Source organism: Stegastes partitus, unplaced genomic scaffold (genome assembly GCF_000690725.1).
Source record: "Stegastes partitus isolate 25-593 unplaced genomic scaffold, Stegastes_partitus-1.0.2 Scaffold1049, whole genome shotgun sequence".
Lineage (NCBI taxonomy): Eukaryota > Metazoa > Chordata > Actinopteri > Pomacentridae > Stegastes > Stegastes partitus.
In genome coordinates, this window is record NW_007578780.1 from 17410 (window position 1) to 34818 (window position 17409).

A 17409-nucleotide genomic window follows, 5' to 3' on the forward strand; every position below is an offset into this window, starting at 1 on the left:
AAACCAAAAATATCACCACCAGCAACTTGTCAGATGAATAAAGTACAGCAGGCGACAGTAGCTGAAGTGACTACTCTGCAGCACACATGCACTATCTTGGCATGTCCATTGTTTTCAAGGTATCAAACAAAGGAACTGTGGTTCTCTCTTTGTTCCCTGTAGAGTGTTTGGACAGAAGGACTCTGCAGGCCAAAAGGTTGTTGACTCTCCTGGGTGTGTCCAGCAGGATGACAGATTGTGACACTGCAGAGCTCACTGAGGTGATTTTGTCTGAGGTGAGCTGCTTAAACCTGCTGTTCTATACACTGTGCTGATTTTAAGTTATTTAAACTAGTCACAGGAAATATTAAATCACTGAAAGCAACCTCTCAGCTGTGTCACTGCTGACTGATGTCATCTGTGTTTTTACATGATCACGCCACAAGATGTCTCTCTTTTTTTTATTATTATTTTTTTATTTTCATCATCATTTAATTAATCAGTTGAACATGAAATTAATTACAAAACTTAATATTTACTCCATCACTCTGCTCCTGTCTGCTCTAGTAATAAGTTATATTTGTTATTCAAATTATAGGGTAATATCCATTTAATCATATTTAATCAGTTTAATTCACTGTCTGGATTATTCCCATCTTTAATATCTGATTCTGTCGGTGAGTCTTGATATTTCTGAGTTTCTGACAAACAAAGAGTCTAAGTATCCGTCTGTTTCTTCCGGTAGTGACAATATTTATTTATCAGCTGCCTAATTATTTATTTTCCTGTTTATTTATGTCATTGTGGATCCTTGTCTTGTTTATTTATTCATTTTAGAAAATAATTTACAATTATGTCAACTTTAATTCATCTGTTTTGCCCTTTCAGTGTTTTTTTTTTTAATCAATAAATAAACAATAAATGTAAAAAAAGAAAAAAGAAGAAGAAGAAGTTTTTCATTTAAACTGTCACCTTCCTTAGATTTATTTTTAATCTAAATAAACCTATACATAACAAATGTTGCTGGAGTAATTGTGATTGCTGAGTAGCCGTCGTATTAATTGTTTCAGGTATTGTTTTCCACCTTTTCAATTTTCATCTATTTTTCTGATTGTAGTAAACTAGTGTCAGGTCGTGGTAATTTGCCTGATAGATTTTATTCTATGTTGTCTTACAGAAACACAGACTTACTTTTGCTTTATTTTTCTATAACCTGAGTGGTTATTAACTCTTAGAGTTTTACATTCAGAAGAGGTCTGACTCCACACCGTCGGCACGTGACGGTAAACGGTGACGATCCTGGTTTAGCTGTGTCTGTTGTTTAATCCGGCTGTTTGTTCACAACGTTCCAGACAAACGGCAGAGATCAGTGCAGTCGGGGCTCCTGCTGTCTGGTCCTTTATTATAAATATAAAAAAATGAAAGGAACCAGACAAGAGTTGATCATGTAACTCTGACTGTCACCAGCTGGATTTATAACCAGATAAGAAATGAAAGAGCATAAAAAAGCAAAATATGTCTGAGCTGGTCTTAATCTGGCAGGATATCTTTGAGTCCATCTGCAGTAACAGATCCTAATACGTTCAGAAGTTATGTTGCTATATGGCCGGCTATTCTTTTCCATCATCTTCATGTACGTAGAAATTGTTGAAAAGATTTGTTCGCTCAGTTTTGGTGCCCAAGTGTCTGATTCTAATGTTATCATGTTTTTATTTAGCATCAGTGAGCCTCAAAATCATATAACATTCACCTGTTACTTGGATGGCGTCTAATAACTGTCTTTATTTATTGTGATATTTTGTCTCACTCCTCCTGTGTCATCCCTAACTCCTCATAACGTTCTGTATCTGTAATAATTCTCCTTCAGCTGTGTTGTTTCGAGGACGTAAACTGTCCTCACACACAGCTCAGCCTCCGGTATGAAGACTGTGCAGCAGCGTTGTTTGTTTCTTCCATTACAATTCCCACAAGCCTCCGTTCCTCCATCTCCCAACACCCACCTGTATATTAAATCTTTGCAGCTGTGTGCTCGCTGCATTCAGAGACCTGACTCTCACCTCGGTGCCATCAGCTATCCCCCCGTCCCTGGTAAGAGTCATACGTGGCAGGAGGAGGCACTTGTTTGCTGAAAATTTAGCAAAACTGCATTTTAATTTCTCATGTGTGTGTCAATATGTGTTGCCTCCTAACTGAGGTTCCAATAATCCTTTAAAATGCTAATAAGCCTCAGTTGGGGTTTAACCATTCTATCCTTTTGCCACATTCAAAAGTTGCTCTTTTCTCTCTCACTTTCTCTGCACTCCCATCAGTCTCTCCCCTTTTGCCTCCGCCTGCTGAAACATCACACAGCTCTGTTTCCAAGCCTCTTCCACTGCCTGCATGCTCGGTCTGCTGCACCACGCCACACTGAGTCACATCATTAAAAATGCTGAAGCCGCCGACCTTGCCCACAGCTCGCCGGCCAAATAGCCCAAACAGTGCATTCACCCGACATGACACGGGGACGTGGGTGTGGCCTTCCTGACACCTCTCCCCCCCCCACTACCGCTCATCGGTCCGGCTGTCTTTGTCATTTTTTTGACAGAATGATGGGCACTGTTAAGCAAGCCCTGAATCTTACACTGCGGTTGCTATGACGTCAGGCAGAGGCAGGGAGAGGTGGAGGGAGATGCCAGGGGAGGAATGAGGAGACAGACAGAGATCGAGCATCACAGAGGGTGGGAGAGTACATGCATAGGAGGGAGGGAGGAAGGGAAATAAAGCAGAGATGAGGGAAGTATGAGTTGAGAAAAGATGGTGGAATTAGCAGGAGATTCAATTAGGAAGGTGTGAGTATCAAAGGGAACGGGTGAGAAAGTAGAGCAAGAAACCAACATGTAGGCTGGAAGAGGCTGTTTTTTTTCCTCTGTATGTCGTTGAAACAAAAAAAACTGGAAAACTCACAGCCGTGTGCTGCATGTGGGTGTGTTTTTATCAGTCAGCTCAGAAGCTTGCACGCACACACGCGTATCATCGACATGTTGGGTAGATCTGATGAAACAGTTTGGTGATCCAGATGAATCAGTCAGACGGGAGAAGAAAAACAGAAACAAAGAGCACCACTTGTTCACACCGGATCAATTTGCTGCAGTCTTGCAGTTTTTTTCCCGGACAGAAGATGGCGCTGTTGCATCGCACCAGGCGGCGCGCAATTAACTATGTATGTGGGCCATATTTGAGTAGATTAGATTGCAAATGTAAATGTGCACCGATGTGCGTGGAGTGACATCAGCAGCTCATTTATGTGTTCATGTGGACAGTATCGGGGCGATCGAACCACAACGGGTGAGTCCACGTTCTGATAGGTTGCTCTGATGCCTCCTTGATCGAATCTGCCATCGTGGAAGTGTGAGGAGCACCCATGGAGCACAGCGCTTATGTAACCAGCATGATAGGGCCTCTCCCTCTGGGATCATTTTCATCATTTATGCATATAAGGGCCAGGCGAGACTGAGCGGGGCTGGCTCTCTGGGGCTCTCGCACAGCTGTTCCCTCGGTCTCAGAGGGCTTCTCCTGCGATGAGGAGGGCTGAAGGTAAAGGGCAGGGGCTCTGAGGCTGCACACTGCCACGGCGAGTGATTTCTCCCGGGTGCTGTGATGGGAGTGGTATTTACGACTCTGTGTTTTCAAATCTATAAGGTGGGAGAAAAGAAAATGGAAGGAAAAAAAAAAACACGTGTTTCCAATGTTGCAAAACAAAAAGATCTACATGGAACGAAGCAAAAATGGAAAATCCTTCTGGGCCGTGTGAAGGAAGAAAACAAGAAGTGAATAATGAATGACAGTGGTCCCACGGGTACCATCGCATCTTTTATACACTTCCATACATATCTTACACCTTTGTGTTTCTCCCTCTAACGTGTACATCATTTATGGAGGTCGAGTCTTTTGGGAAATGAGCTGCAACAGAGAGACAAACACATTGTAGGAGTGAGATGTGAAGGAGGAGGACTTGATGAAGGATGTAAAGGTCAAAGGGGAGAGCGAATGAAGCGGAGGGAAGAATCAGAGGTAAAAAAAAATAAAATAAAACGACGATCTAAAGAGGAAGGGGAGGGATCTAGAAAACTGCAGAATTTCTTTTAGATATTAATTTCACCGCAGCACATAAAGGATCAGCATTATTGCATGAGTGCACCTTAACAACGAGACGCTCGGTTATTGCCGTGAACCTAATTCTGCAGCATAACAACAAAGCTGCAGCAACTTGATTGGATTTGAAGAAGAAGAAAAAAAAAAAAAAAGGCCCAAATTATGTAAGCGGTGCTTACAGTAACGCTGCTGTTTGTAAAACTCCTGCTGCCACGAAACGTCTCCTCGCCGCCTGTTATCGCTGTGAGTGACATGATGCTGTTTGTGCAGCTATTACTTCATGCCGTCCATCTGCTGCGGTCATGTGCACGAGGTAGGAGCACCGTCATTATTTGTCTTAGTGATAGACGCAGACGAATGGCTGTTGTAGGGACATAAATCCCTCCGACCTCCTCCCTCCCGTGTATTTATGACCTGGAGTGTAATGCTTGTTAACCCTTGAACCTCTTTCCTGTGTGCGCTCAGATTAACTTGACAAAGATGTCTAAAAATAGTGTGGCTTCATTGCCAAGTTAGGTCAATCCATTTTTTTTCTGTTTGTAATATTTCTGTCATGTGTTACAGCATTTATAAAGTGGCGCCATCAGATTTTCATATTTGAGTGTCACGACCGAGCTGGTTTCGTGGCTCACCTGTCCGCCTTAGCTCTCCTGCAAGAAGCAATAGCTTATATTGACATTTTGTGATTTGTCTTCCCCACAGCCCACTTAGATAATTATTTCTCAGTAAGATTGGCATTGTGGGGAAACTCTTGGTTTATGTGATTGCAAACACTTATCTATAATTATTTAGTCATCCGCGGCACCAATCATAACATAAAATGCTAAAAGACTGCACTTCAAGAGGCCTTTCTAATGTTCCAAAATAAATAAAAAAAATAAAAATAAACGTATGCTAATTGCCTCATTTATAAAGCGAGATGGATTGTGTTTATCTCTCTCATTAGTTTGGAAAAAAACAAAAGACTGAGAGGGACAGTAAAGGCATCTCAGGAGAGAAAAATAAAATAAGTGTGGAATAGAGATCATGTCCACACATCTACGTGGTTTATATCTGCGGCTAAGTGCTGGCTAAGAGGATAAAGGAGCAGCGTGTCCTTGATCCATATGCTGTCTTATATCACAGTTATAATAATAATGGCTGTGCTGACTCTTGGCAGTCGGGGCTGCAAGCGTACAATCAGTCTGTCAGCTTGATACGAAAGCCTTAATACGTTAAAAAAAAAGAAAGAAAGAAAACAGCGGGAGGATTATGAAAATGTAGCAGAAAGACAATCAGTCAGTCAAGTTTGTTAAATTACTACACGCACGTCTTGGTGTTAATGCAGGTGTAAACAACAGATGGTCTTCTGTCGTACGGCTTCTGACTGTGGCTGGTGTCTCAATAAAAATAATGCAAGTAGTTCTGTAGCTCTCTTGAGTATCTTTATATTTTCTATTTGTTGCTTCTCGGGATATTCAGTGTGTCGGACGCTCGAATCTACATGAACCCTCTGAGATGGCCGGCAGCTTTAACCCTATTCAGGACTTTCATGTTGTCATACGTAGACGGTCTCCATAGACTGTATAAAAGATGGACGTAGCTACCGTGACGTCACCCGTTGGTTTCTGCACTGAGAAAATGAAGCCAGGGTTTTGCTACTTTCTGGTTGACATCTTGGATTTTTGGAGCCAGTGACGCAAAAATCGTCGGAGGGGGGCGGAGCCATAGGAGCAGTGATTGGTCAGACGGATTGAGAGGCGGGCCCTCTCTGCCCCGCCCACATTTACAGCTGGTCCAAAACGCAGCAGCCCGACTCCTCACCAGATCCAAAAGGAGAGATCACATTACTCCTGTTTTTGCTTCCCTTTATTGGCTTCCAATTCATTTTAGAATAGATTTTAAGATTTTATTGTTAGCCTATAAAGCATGCTCTGGACTTGCACCTCAGTACATCTCTGATCTCCTCACCCCATATGTGTGCCGGTCGTAGCCTGTGGTCCTCAGCCAAGGCTCTGCTCACCGTCCCACAGTGGAGGCTGAGGACCAAAGGTGACCGGACCTTTTCTGTAAGAGCCTCTGGACCAGCCTCCCTGAGGAGATAAGATCTGCAAACACTTCATCCTCCTTTAAAACTCTTTTAAAAACACACTTATACAGATGTGCTTTTACAGGAGTTGTTTATGAGTGGACTTTTATTCCATTTGATGGCAGTATTAAGGGCAGCACATTTTATCTTCTGACCGTTTTATTCCTTCCTTTATTGTCTTTTAATTTTTTTGTTTGTTTGTGTTGTTCTTTTTCTAGACAGAGGGGGCAGGATATTCGGTTTTACAAAAACCCTGCTATGTGTGAACAAGGCCTTAGTCTCAAACTGGACCAAGCCACAGGAACCGCTGACCGTTATATCGCCGCGAGTTGCACCGTGTTTGCAATTCAAGATGGCGGACAGCGCGACCTCAAGCCCCGTGAAAAAAACTCAACTCGTAGGTACGGTAAGGTAAAATAAAAACTAATCACCACCAAGCATCTATCTCTACCCCATGGTCCTCAGAAGTATCTCTAGTTCCTGATGATGTAAACTCTTCAGTGCTGTTTAACAAGACAAACCTGGAATCAGTAGAAAATGTGGTACGGCCCGCTTTGGCAAAATTAAAACTTAAATAAGTCACCACAGAGCAGCTGCTTCTATCTCTGGACAGTGTCTTTGGATAATGACTCCTCCAATAACCAGGATTGTTTTTTAGAGACCAAATTTTGATCCCATTTTTCTCTAAAACCAGTCAATGTGGTTTGGCCCACTTTAGCACCAACCCTCTGGATTGATATAGATAGCTGCAATATTATAAAGAGACTGAAGGGAATATTTGACTAAAACGCATTACTATCCATCTCTTTCTCTCAAGGTGAACCAGTAGGTAAAGCGGGCTTATCCCATAAAGTCTAAATCAATTCTTGGACACGGTCCTCTAGATTCCAGAGCTTGATTTAATTAGTAATAATTAAACGTAGTATTCTAAAGTTAAATAATTCAAACTAGTACATGTGCTTCATTTTTTATCTACCTGCGGGCAACTTGTGATGGGGACAATGATTTCCAATATCGTCATCGCCCGTCCAGTCCACCTTGTCCTCTTGCTGCAGTTTTGAATTAATAAGGACTGATTATGAATATGAATGTTAATACCTTTAGCGGTAGTTAGCATAATGCCTGGCAGTGATCTCGTGGCCCACCGGTGCAGATAAAGATCAGCAGCCGGAAGAGCACTCAGTGGTGGTAATCACCGATAATAGAAATGAATGGGGTCCCCGTAGGCCTGATACTCATCAGCTGATAGAGACCGTCCACGTCCTGTCAGCGCTCCGGCTGCTGATAAATGCTCCCGGCATGCAAGAGGTCACAAACATAGCATTTTATTAGGACGCTAAACCTGTGTGCACATTCAGGCAAAAAGCTCCTGTTGTTCTGGAAGCAGGCAGACATTCTGGACTGTCCTCGGATTCATGCCGTCGATCCCAGCTTCTGAGCTTCAAATCAGGATGCCACAGAGATTCATCAGCTTCATTTTCCATCTTCACCTGTCCAGATTTGGTGAGCCCGTAGCCTCAATTTTCTGCTCAAGGCTGACAGGAGTGGAGTTTGACGTGCTTTGCATTCTGAGACGGCTGGTTATCGGCGTTCCTGTAGCTTTTCCTCTGACCTCTCTCACCGACAAGGCGTTTGAGTTTTGTGTGCGTCATTACGAATAAACTCCAGAAGCTCGGTGTCCAGTGAGATCAACGATGTCAGAAACCGTTCTTGTTTCCGGAGCGTCAAGCGGTGCCGTCTCAGAGATACGCACAAGGTGTCCTTTGGCATTTGGGCATCAATATTCGACACCGTTTTTTGGTTTGAAAGAGGAACGGTGGAGAGCTGGTAAGTCAGAGGACTTTCACCCTGGAGGCTGAAGTCTGTGTCGTGTGTTTGATCATGTTTTTCTCACCTTTTCAATTTCAGAGTTCGGCACCAAAAGGATAGTTTTCTAAGTTTAGGAAGAATTATACAACATTAACCACATGTCACAAGCTTCTGGTGGCCTGAAAAGGATGGATTCATAGAGTCTGTTTCCTCATTTCTCAGCCCTGCCCGTTGAAAGATGACGTTGAAGGGGACAGTGTGAGTTCAGACGTGACACCGAGCGGTCCTGACGAAGCGGCCATATGTGACGAGTCGGGAGTGACACCGAGCTCGAAACGCTTTCAGTCATCTGGCAGTCACTGGGATCACATGTTTCAAGCTTCTGACACGAGCTGAAGCAAGTGTAGGTGCCTCTAATAAAGAGCTCGGGGGAAAATACAGTACGAATCAAAGCATTGTTTGCAGTCAAAAGGGACACTTGGCCTTTTCCAGATTGGCTCATTATGAACTCCTCACAGATCTGTTTTTACAACAAAGCACAAAAAAGCAGCTCATATATCACAGTCATGAATTATGGAAATTAAACACTAACAATATAAAGAACAACAACGCTAACATCATAAAAAAAAAAAGAGAGAGCGACTCTAAAACTGTGGATTCACTTAAAACGACTTGTGCAATTTGGATGCAAATACTGCCTGGAAATGTTACCACTGAGACTTCATTAAAAACCTGTTTTGAGTAAACACATCTCAGTGGGTGTATGAGCAAACAGAAACGCCTCCGAGCTTTCAATAGCTCTCTGTGTAGCTAATGTAAGACTCAGGCATGCAAAACCTGTTGGAGAGACTCAGGTGCAGAGCGAAAACAGGCACAAACATACGTCTCAAAACATGAAGCATGATGGGAAAAGTACATCGCAGATTCAAGTTTTCACGCTCGCTTACGAATCAGAGAAGCAGATCTGTCCCCTCCAGCAAATTCACTAAAAAGAAACTACTTTTTAAACAGCAATTTAACGTTGATGTAACCTGTAGTCATTTTGGGGGTTTGTGTTTTAGTCCTCGGTCTGCTATTTCTCTCAATAAATGGGTGCAATGAGTCAAAATAGATGAGTTCACGTTGAAATCCCAGATGAGAAAACACACAAGGGCGAGTATGAAAAAGTAATGCTCCAACAGGCCTCATGCATTCACGATGTTACGCAACGACCGAAACCACAAACAGTGAAATGAAGAACGATGAGCGAGACCTATTGAAGATGCGCTTTTAGCGGTCGGCTACGACATCTTCTCCTCATTCTTCTCTCACAAAGCCGTCCTTTCCCCCCGTGTGTCCATTTGTGTTTGTGCATGTGTGTGAGAGAAACATGGCAATGGGCTTTGAGCAAATGGTTTATTTATTGCTGTGAAATGGCCCTTATAAGCTCCGCAGCGCTCCATGTCTGAGGGAGTGGGTGCAAATTGAAATATAAACACGAGGTCCAGACACAGAAAAAAAAAAAAAGCCTTCATTTGAACAGTAGACATGTCCATGCGTCTGAACGTATGTGTCAGGGTGTGTATATATTTATGCGTTACATGCATTTATGGATGACATTTATGCATGCTGTTCCAGCTGTGCAACCTCACATCGATGGAGTGAGTATGACGTCACCAGCCATTAGAAGGTGTTTCATCATTTAGGACACATTTCAGCAGTAAACATTTCCATCCTCTAAATAATAGCCTGCCATTATTTTAGAGATTAGCCAAACATTGACAAAAAATATGAGACAAACGCCGGTCCGAGCTGGGATCAACGTGGCCTGCTTATAGCTAACTGAACACACCTCAGGATTATACTGCTGCTGCTGGACGGACGGCGGACATGTTCTACCATCACCGTAGCCAAAGCTGCAGCCCCCAAGCACTCGCATGTTAGTTCTTACATTTGCATGTACACAACTGCTCCCATCACGATGTCTGGAAGGCATCTTGTTGGCAGCACACACTCTGAATAATTCCATATTTATGACATTTTACATGAAACATAAATGCATTGAAATTACGTCCAGTGTTGCGTGATTTGGGAGAAATACCTTTACAGTAATAATCATCTTTCTTTCAAGCTACAACTGAGGAAATGATCACAATAATTAAACAAATGTGTGACGTGCTGACCGTCGTAACTGCATTTTAGCTGCTTGAAAAGCCAATTTTCAACTGACATTAAAATACTGGTCTGAATGAAAATCCAAATAAATGAGAGCATGTTTAAAGGGAAGAACTCATTTGTGTGTGCAGAACCATTTATTATCAGCTTTCTCTGCATTCATTTTCAAATCATTTCGTCATTCATAAACCTGGCTCGAAACTACAACCCCGAGCCAAGTTGTAAAGCAACGTTTCTGCTGTCGCACGTCACGATGTAAGCAAGCAACGGGTAGGTTTTATTCTGAGTGATCGCAAACTGCACGACTGCAAGCGTGTGGCTGCAGTTTCGATTCTGGTCGTGTGATAATCTGCTAATGAGGAAACACACCAGAACAGGAGCTATGGTTCTACTGTCTGACCGGAGCACGTTCTCCAGGTCAGAGTGGAACAAAGGTGAACCCTGATCTGGAAACGTGGAGATCAGGCTCAGACGGAACCAACCATCCATCCATTATCTATACACCGCCTAATCCTCACTAGGGTCGCCTATCTCAGCCGACTTAGGGCGAAGGCAGGGGACACCCTGGACAGGTCACCAGTCTATCACAGGGCTACACTTAGAGACAGACAACCAAGCACACTCACATTCACACCTACGGACAATTTAGAATCACCAATTAACCTCAACATGGTTTTGGACTGTGGGAGGAAGCAGGAGAACCCGTAGAGAACCCACGCTGCACGGGGAGAACATGGAGACTCCACGCAGAAAGATCCCGGCGACCTTCTTGCTGCGAGGTAACAGTGCTACCAACTGCGCCACTCTGCAGTCCTCAGACGGAACCAGAATTTTTCTATTGTGGATTTAATACAAGCGGACGGGAAACTGACTGCATGTTGTTGTTTTCCGAGCAGCGCTTTTCTGTTCATGTCACCAACAAGCTCACGTTCTAAATAATGAATTCTTAAAGGTTGTATTTATTTTTTATGATTTAATGCACATGTTTGCGTATTATGTGTAGCGCTGAGTAGACTTTATGATGATACACATGCACATAAGCTAACTTAAAATGTAGCTATGAGCTGTGCAAATCAAATCCTCCAAACTTTCCACAACCTGCTTTGCACGTGCTCAGAAAACAAGCTTGTTAGAACTTAGTGGTGCCTATTTGTTGAATCATCCCGCTGTGTTTCCTCTTCAGACTGTTTATCGTCTCTCTGCATTTACTGATTTTAAAGCCTGCTGCGTGCCAGTGTGATTTTGTAATATAATGTACGTTTGTTGGACGTATAGGGAACTAAAATCATTGCATCTTGAAATCTGAGCAAAATCGTTGTTGGAATCTGAAGCTGCCGTACTAGTCTATGAAATCATCTTTATCATGATGTTAATGTTTGCAAAACGCCAGCAGAACATAAGGACTGGACTCACTTGCCTCTCTGACTTGTTTTGACTGGTTTGCCCGTGGTACCTGAGGTCAGCACTCCTCCTTCAAAGCCTTTTTTCTTTTTTTTACGTGCTACCTTGGTTGCATGAAATATTGAAGATAATCCTTTCACCTCACTCATCCTTAAAGCTTCAGCCCAGAAAATCAAATATTCAAAGTCTGTGTTTTTGTAAATAGCTTTAGCACACACGAGCACGGAGACACGCGTGTGCAGCCGCGCATGTAAAAGTGTGTTTAAACAGGCAGACGTGTTGAAAATGAACGAGGACAGCGAGTTTGAAATACAGTCGTTTGAGTCGATACAATATCCCTTGGCCAATTCATTGTCTGCAGGGACTTTGTTGGAGAAGAGGTCGACCTAAAGTAGTCTATTATACTTCCCTGATTGCATTTGTGGCTCTGCGTGTTGCCTAGTTAAACCCCGGCCCTCTTAAGCACCTTTTTATGCGGGAGTCCACAGGGATTAGAGCATCGGGGGGATACACGGAGTCCTTTTCCTCCGTTTGATATGTGCTGACGCGTGTGTGTGCACTGAATGTGCAAGTGTGTGTAAAAGATCAGAAAAACATACATCCCATAACCTTCGGTGGCAGCACTACAAGGTCATGCACTGCAGGCGTCAATGCAGATAGGAAGCGCTGGGACGAAGCAAACAATTTGCTTTGCAGTAAAATATATTCGGCGAACTGAAGACACTTGAACACTAAACTGTTCTCCAGCAGTTCAGCCTTTTGTCTTTTGTCAGTTTGCGTCTGTTGGACGTAAGAGACAAATTATTGCTGCATTTTCTTCTAAAATATTAAATATATACACCTAAAGCCCTACAAGGTTCACGTGTGCAGTTTTATCCATATTTGTAATACTGAATCCATCCATCCATCCATCCATTTTCTATACACCGCTGAATCCTCATTAGGGTCATGGGGGGCTGGAGTCTATCCCAGCTGACTTAGGGTGAAGACAGGTTCACCTGGACAGGTAACCAGTCTATCACAGGCTACACTTAGAGACAGACAACCAAGCACACTCACATTCACACCTACGGACAATTTAGAATCACCAATTAACCTCAACATGTTTTTGGACTGTGTGGGAGGAAGCCGGAGAACCCGGAGAGAACCCACGCTGCACGGGGAGAACATGGAGACTCCACGCAGAAAGATCCCGGCGACCTTCTTGCTGCGAGGTAACAGTGCTACCAACTGCACAACCTTGCAGCCCCGTAATACTGAATGCATCATTAAATATTATTCTGCATTATGCTTTTATTTTTGCATTCTAAGCAAATGTGCAACTTTACACGAGCCGAAAACATTTGTATTCATGCGGACGCGTCGATGTGAACCTGCCGCCTTAATGAGCACATTTTATATGTACGTGTTTGTCTGTACACCATTAATATTTCAGCGAGCGAATAACGCTGCTGTCACGCTCCTGACACTGAGATCTCCTGTAACTCATCCACCTCCTCACGTTTCCCCTCCGTCTTCACCGACTTCCATCGCGCCACAGTTCCTCTCACGCTGTCCGCCTCTCTTCTGTCTCCTGGTCGGTCGTCCACGCCCGCCGCCCTCCGTCCTTTCTCTTTCTGTCTCTCCAGCCATCCGTGGCCCTCTCCCTCATTTTTCTCTCCTCATCCCTCCATTCACCCCTTTCTCCCTCTCCCTCTCTCCCCCCTCCTCGCCTCTCCGTCTGCCCATTTTCTGTCCTCGTCTTCTCCACCTGATAACAAGCAGGGTAGTGCAATGCTACGCTTCGCTGGTTTCCCTCCCTGCTGCACATGAAGAATGTGAATGGTATACAGAGAGAAACACACACACACACAATCCTCACACAGAATCACACACATGTCCATGCACTGCAAACACACACACACACAACATTCACTGTATCCTGAAATATATTTGATTTATCGTTTTTCACCATGAGTCATCAGCCTGGTGAGAGGCTAGCACCCAATATGAAGTAATGAAATTTAAAGCTGTCTTTAACTAGCAAGCTTCACTTTCAATAGGAGTGCTGAAGCAGCAAGACATGGATATGAATAATGCCATAATTCATGCCCAGAACATTAATTTTTCTTGCTTGCCAGCTCGCGATCCCTGTGAAATGCTTTGCATAGCTCGAGACCGCGTCCTCGTCCTCGTGGCAAAATAAATAAAGTTATGCGAGTGTGTACTTTATGAAGACACAAGACGAGTTTGGGCTGTTTTGACATGCGGTGAGTCTGACTGCTCGATGTTCATAAATATTCTGGAGAAAAATATCCTAAAGTTTAATCTGAATATCACTCTCTCCTTCTATAAAACAAAACCCGAGTGGATGAACTAATAAAACATCTCGGCAGGAGGGAGGCACAAATGTGAAAACAACACTTTTTTTTGTGTTCTCTAAAAACTTAATGAAGTTATATGGAGGTAAAATGAAGAGCAGGAAAAAAAAAAACGAGGTGCAGTTCCTATAAAACAGCATGAAGTTTATTACTAGTCAACATGCAAGGCTCTGCTGGTGGTGCCTCTTCCAAGATCTCAAGGTTTATGGTGCAACAAAAACAGACAGTCGACCAGCAGAGGCAGTTAAAACGGAATATTAGTTGACATTAGTGTCGGAAAATGTCTAGAAGTGTTGATTAAAACGCTAAAGGAAGCTGCTGCGAGGAGAAAAAAAAGAGAAAAAATGAGAGAAAGAGCAGTGGTGTCAAATTAGCAATGCTAAGAAAAACACATTTGCACCGTGGAAGAGTCAAAGATAAAGTAAAAACCACAAAAAGTTGTCATGATTGTCCATTATTACAGCAGATACCCAAATGAAACGAACACTAGATGTTAAAATAAAAAAGATTTCTACCAAATTCTGATGTAAAAATTCAAACTTTGTCATCTACAATCAGCCAAAATATCACTTTCTAGTAGTTATCAGCAAAATGCAGCCTGGAAATAGATTGTGGCCGCTAGCAGGAAGCGTCTGAGCGGTTTAGTGTTTGCTTTACGGTGTAGCACAGCGACACAAGGTCTAGCAAAACAAAGAGAACCAACAATGGTGTAATTAGCAACGGGAGTCTTGCAACCTCATAAAGGATTAATTTTCCCAACACACCGCTCGCGTTGTTGATACAGCGTCCCAGAGAGGAGAGAGCACAAAGCACTGCAGGTAGCTGAAGTAATTAAAAAACATATTAATCATTATTCTTTAAGTTATTATTCTGCCGCATTAAATGGAAAAAAATACAGTTTCACTCTTGTTTGAGTTCCATCTTAAGAAGTCGGTGTTGAACAAATGCATTTTCAGGGTTTTTAGTTGTTTTGACAGTTTTTAAAAAAAAAAAAAAAAAGCTCAACAGCTGCTATGACTGTTCCGACTACAGCTCCGGTTGAGTGAATCATAATCAGAGCTTGCCGATGGCGGGATGGTGGTGTGGAAAAGGGCAGGCGGTTCCTGGCTGCGTGGCAGGAAACATCCGCTCAGCTTAAGTGTTATTGGGCCGACTCTGACCTCTGACCTCTCAATGAAGAACATTTCCCCGCGTCAAGCCGAGGTCATCGAGCAAAGGCAAGCGAATGCAAAACAAACTAGATTTAAAAAAACAAAAAGTGAGGCTGAAATCCAGCCAGTCACACAAAGGTTTGATGTCATGTCTAGCGGCACTGCCCTCGAGAACATTTTTTCCATCATCAGAGTAAAACTCATACTCGTCTGTAGCTTTGTGCTCATTGGTGACACTCAGCAAACGAGACCACAAACGCCGTGAACATCATCATTTGCGTTGTCGCTGTGAGAAACGTTCACCGGAGGCTGGAGACGCTCCGTCTTGTTGTGACCACAGCGGTCGACTCTCTCACAGTCGGTCCACTTCCTTCCTTGACCTCTCGAGCTGTAGCTGCAAGAGAGGCTGCCGGGGGCACTGCAAAATGCAAAAGAGCCTTCTTCAAGTGCAAGGCTCGGCGTCAGCGTGAAGGGTTAACAGCAACAACGGTACAATGAAAAACAAGGTCGAGTTGAATGTTGTTATGCTCTCAACCGCTGCTGTTGTTGTTGTTGTCAGAGGTAATGAACAAACTCTGCACAACATGGATGCGAAAGTTTAGGTTCAATGATGTTGTATTCAGTGCTGACAATCGAAACAATCGGCAGACGTCATATGAGGGGGTTGGTGCCAAAGTGGGTCGAACCTCATTCACTAGTTTTAGAGAAACATGGGGTCAGAATTTTGTGTTGCTAAGAAGCATCCTGGTTGGTGGAGGAGTCACTGTATGCATCCGAAGATGTTTCAACGCTGTCCAGAGATAGAAGCAGCTGCTCTGTGATGACTTATTTAAGTTTTAATTTTGCCAAAGCGGGCTGTACCACATTTTCTACTGATTCCAAGTTTGTCTCAGCACTGAAGATCATCAGGGGTCTCCAATCCTGGTCCTCGAAAACCCCTATCCAGCATGTTTTAGATGTTTCCCTCTTCCAACACACCTGATTCACATGATCAGGATCGTTATCAGGCTTCTGCAGAGCTTGAAGATGAGCTGATCATTTGAATCAGGTGTGTTGGAAGAGGGACACATCTAAAACTGTGGCTCTCGAGGACCAGGATTGGAGACCCCTGTTTTACATCATCAGGAACTAGAGATACTTCTGAGGACCATGGGGTAGAAATGGATGCTTGGTGGTGGTTAGTTTTTATTTTGCCTTACTGTACCTACGAGTTGAGCTGTCCGCCATCTTCAAACACATGGGACTACTTGTTCATGTGATATAACGGTCAGCGGTTCCTGTGTCTTGGTCCAGTTTGAGCCTAAATGTTCAGGCCAGAACCATCATGGGCCAAACTTCAAAGTGGCGTTGTGACGTTACTAGCAGGCTGCTGGTTGGAGGAACTAGTCGACCATAAACACTCATCAAGAAAACACAAAACTCCTGCTAGGGCTGCGATCGTATTTGTACGTAGTGTGTCATTTTTTCCTTTGATCTGTGGGTTACCCGCTGTGTGCCGTAGCGAGGACCAGATTGGCCGACCAACGGAAGTTCTGGTGCTGAATGTGGAAGGAGGACGGTGTGCAGAGAGGGTCGGATGGGCCGGGCCATCCTTCACAGCATCCCAACCGGCACACACAAGAAGTTCAGCGTTCTTTGGTATCGTAAAGTTTGAATGGAGCGAGCTGCTAAGAGGCTGGACTCGGTATTTAATTTTGCTGCTTTTATTTTAATATGTAAGTTGGTGTAGTTTTGATTGTTGTTTTGGTAGAGCTCACTCTCAAGTTATACACCACCTCGAATCTGTTTTTGGTAACCTTTGTTTCAAAATCACGTTATTGTAAATAAATAATGATTTTTCCGGTAAAATCGCTTTGGTGTGGCGGCTTGAGACCGGTGAAGGATGACATTTCTGGGCTGGGTGTAACACTCACCTTTGGATTTTTTTGTGCTTTGGCCCACTTTGGCACTAAACCCCTCATATTGACTGTGCTCTCATGTTCACTACATGACATTTGGTGCAAAATACATGTGATTTCTATGATTTTTCCAAAGTTCAGCGCTCCAAAAAAGTGTTTGAAGTTTCATGCCTTTTTTTTTCCCGCAAAAGTAAAGATATGAGCTCAGATTTGGCACAAACGGATGGAGCGAGTGAGCGGGACAAGACGAGGAGGAAAAGCACTGAGTAAAAAGAGAGGTACAGATGCGACAATGCAAAGTCTTAGTGACAGGTCAAGAGAGACTAAAAGCAAGACAAGAGAATATGTAGAAGGAGCAAGCAACAGAGGGAGAGGGAGCGAGGAAAGAACAAAGAACGAGGGAAGCGGCAGCGATAAGAAGAAGAAGAAGAGGAGAGACGAGGACGAGGCTCCTCTGG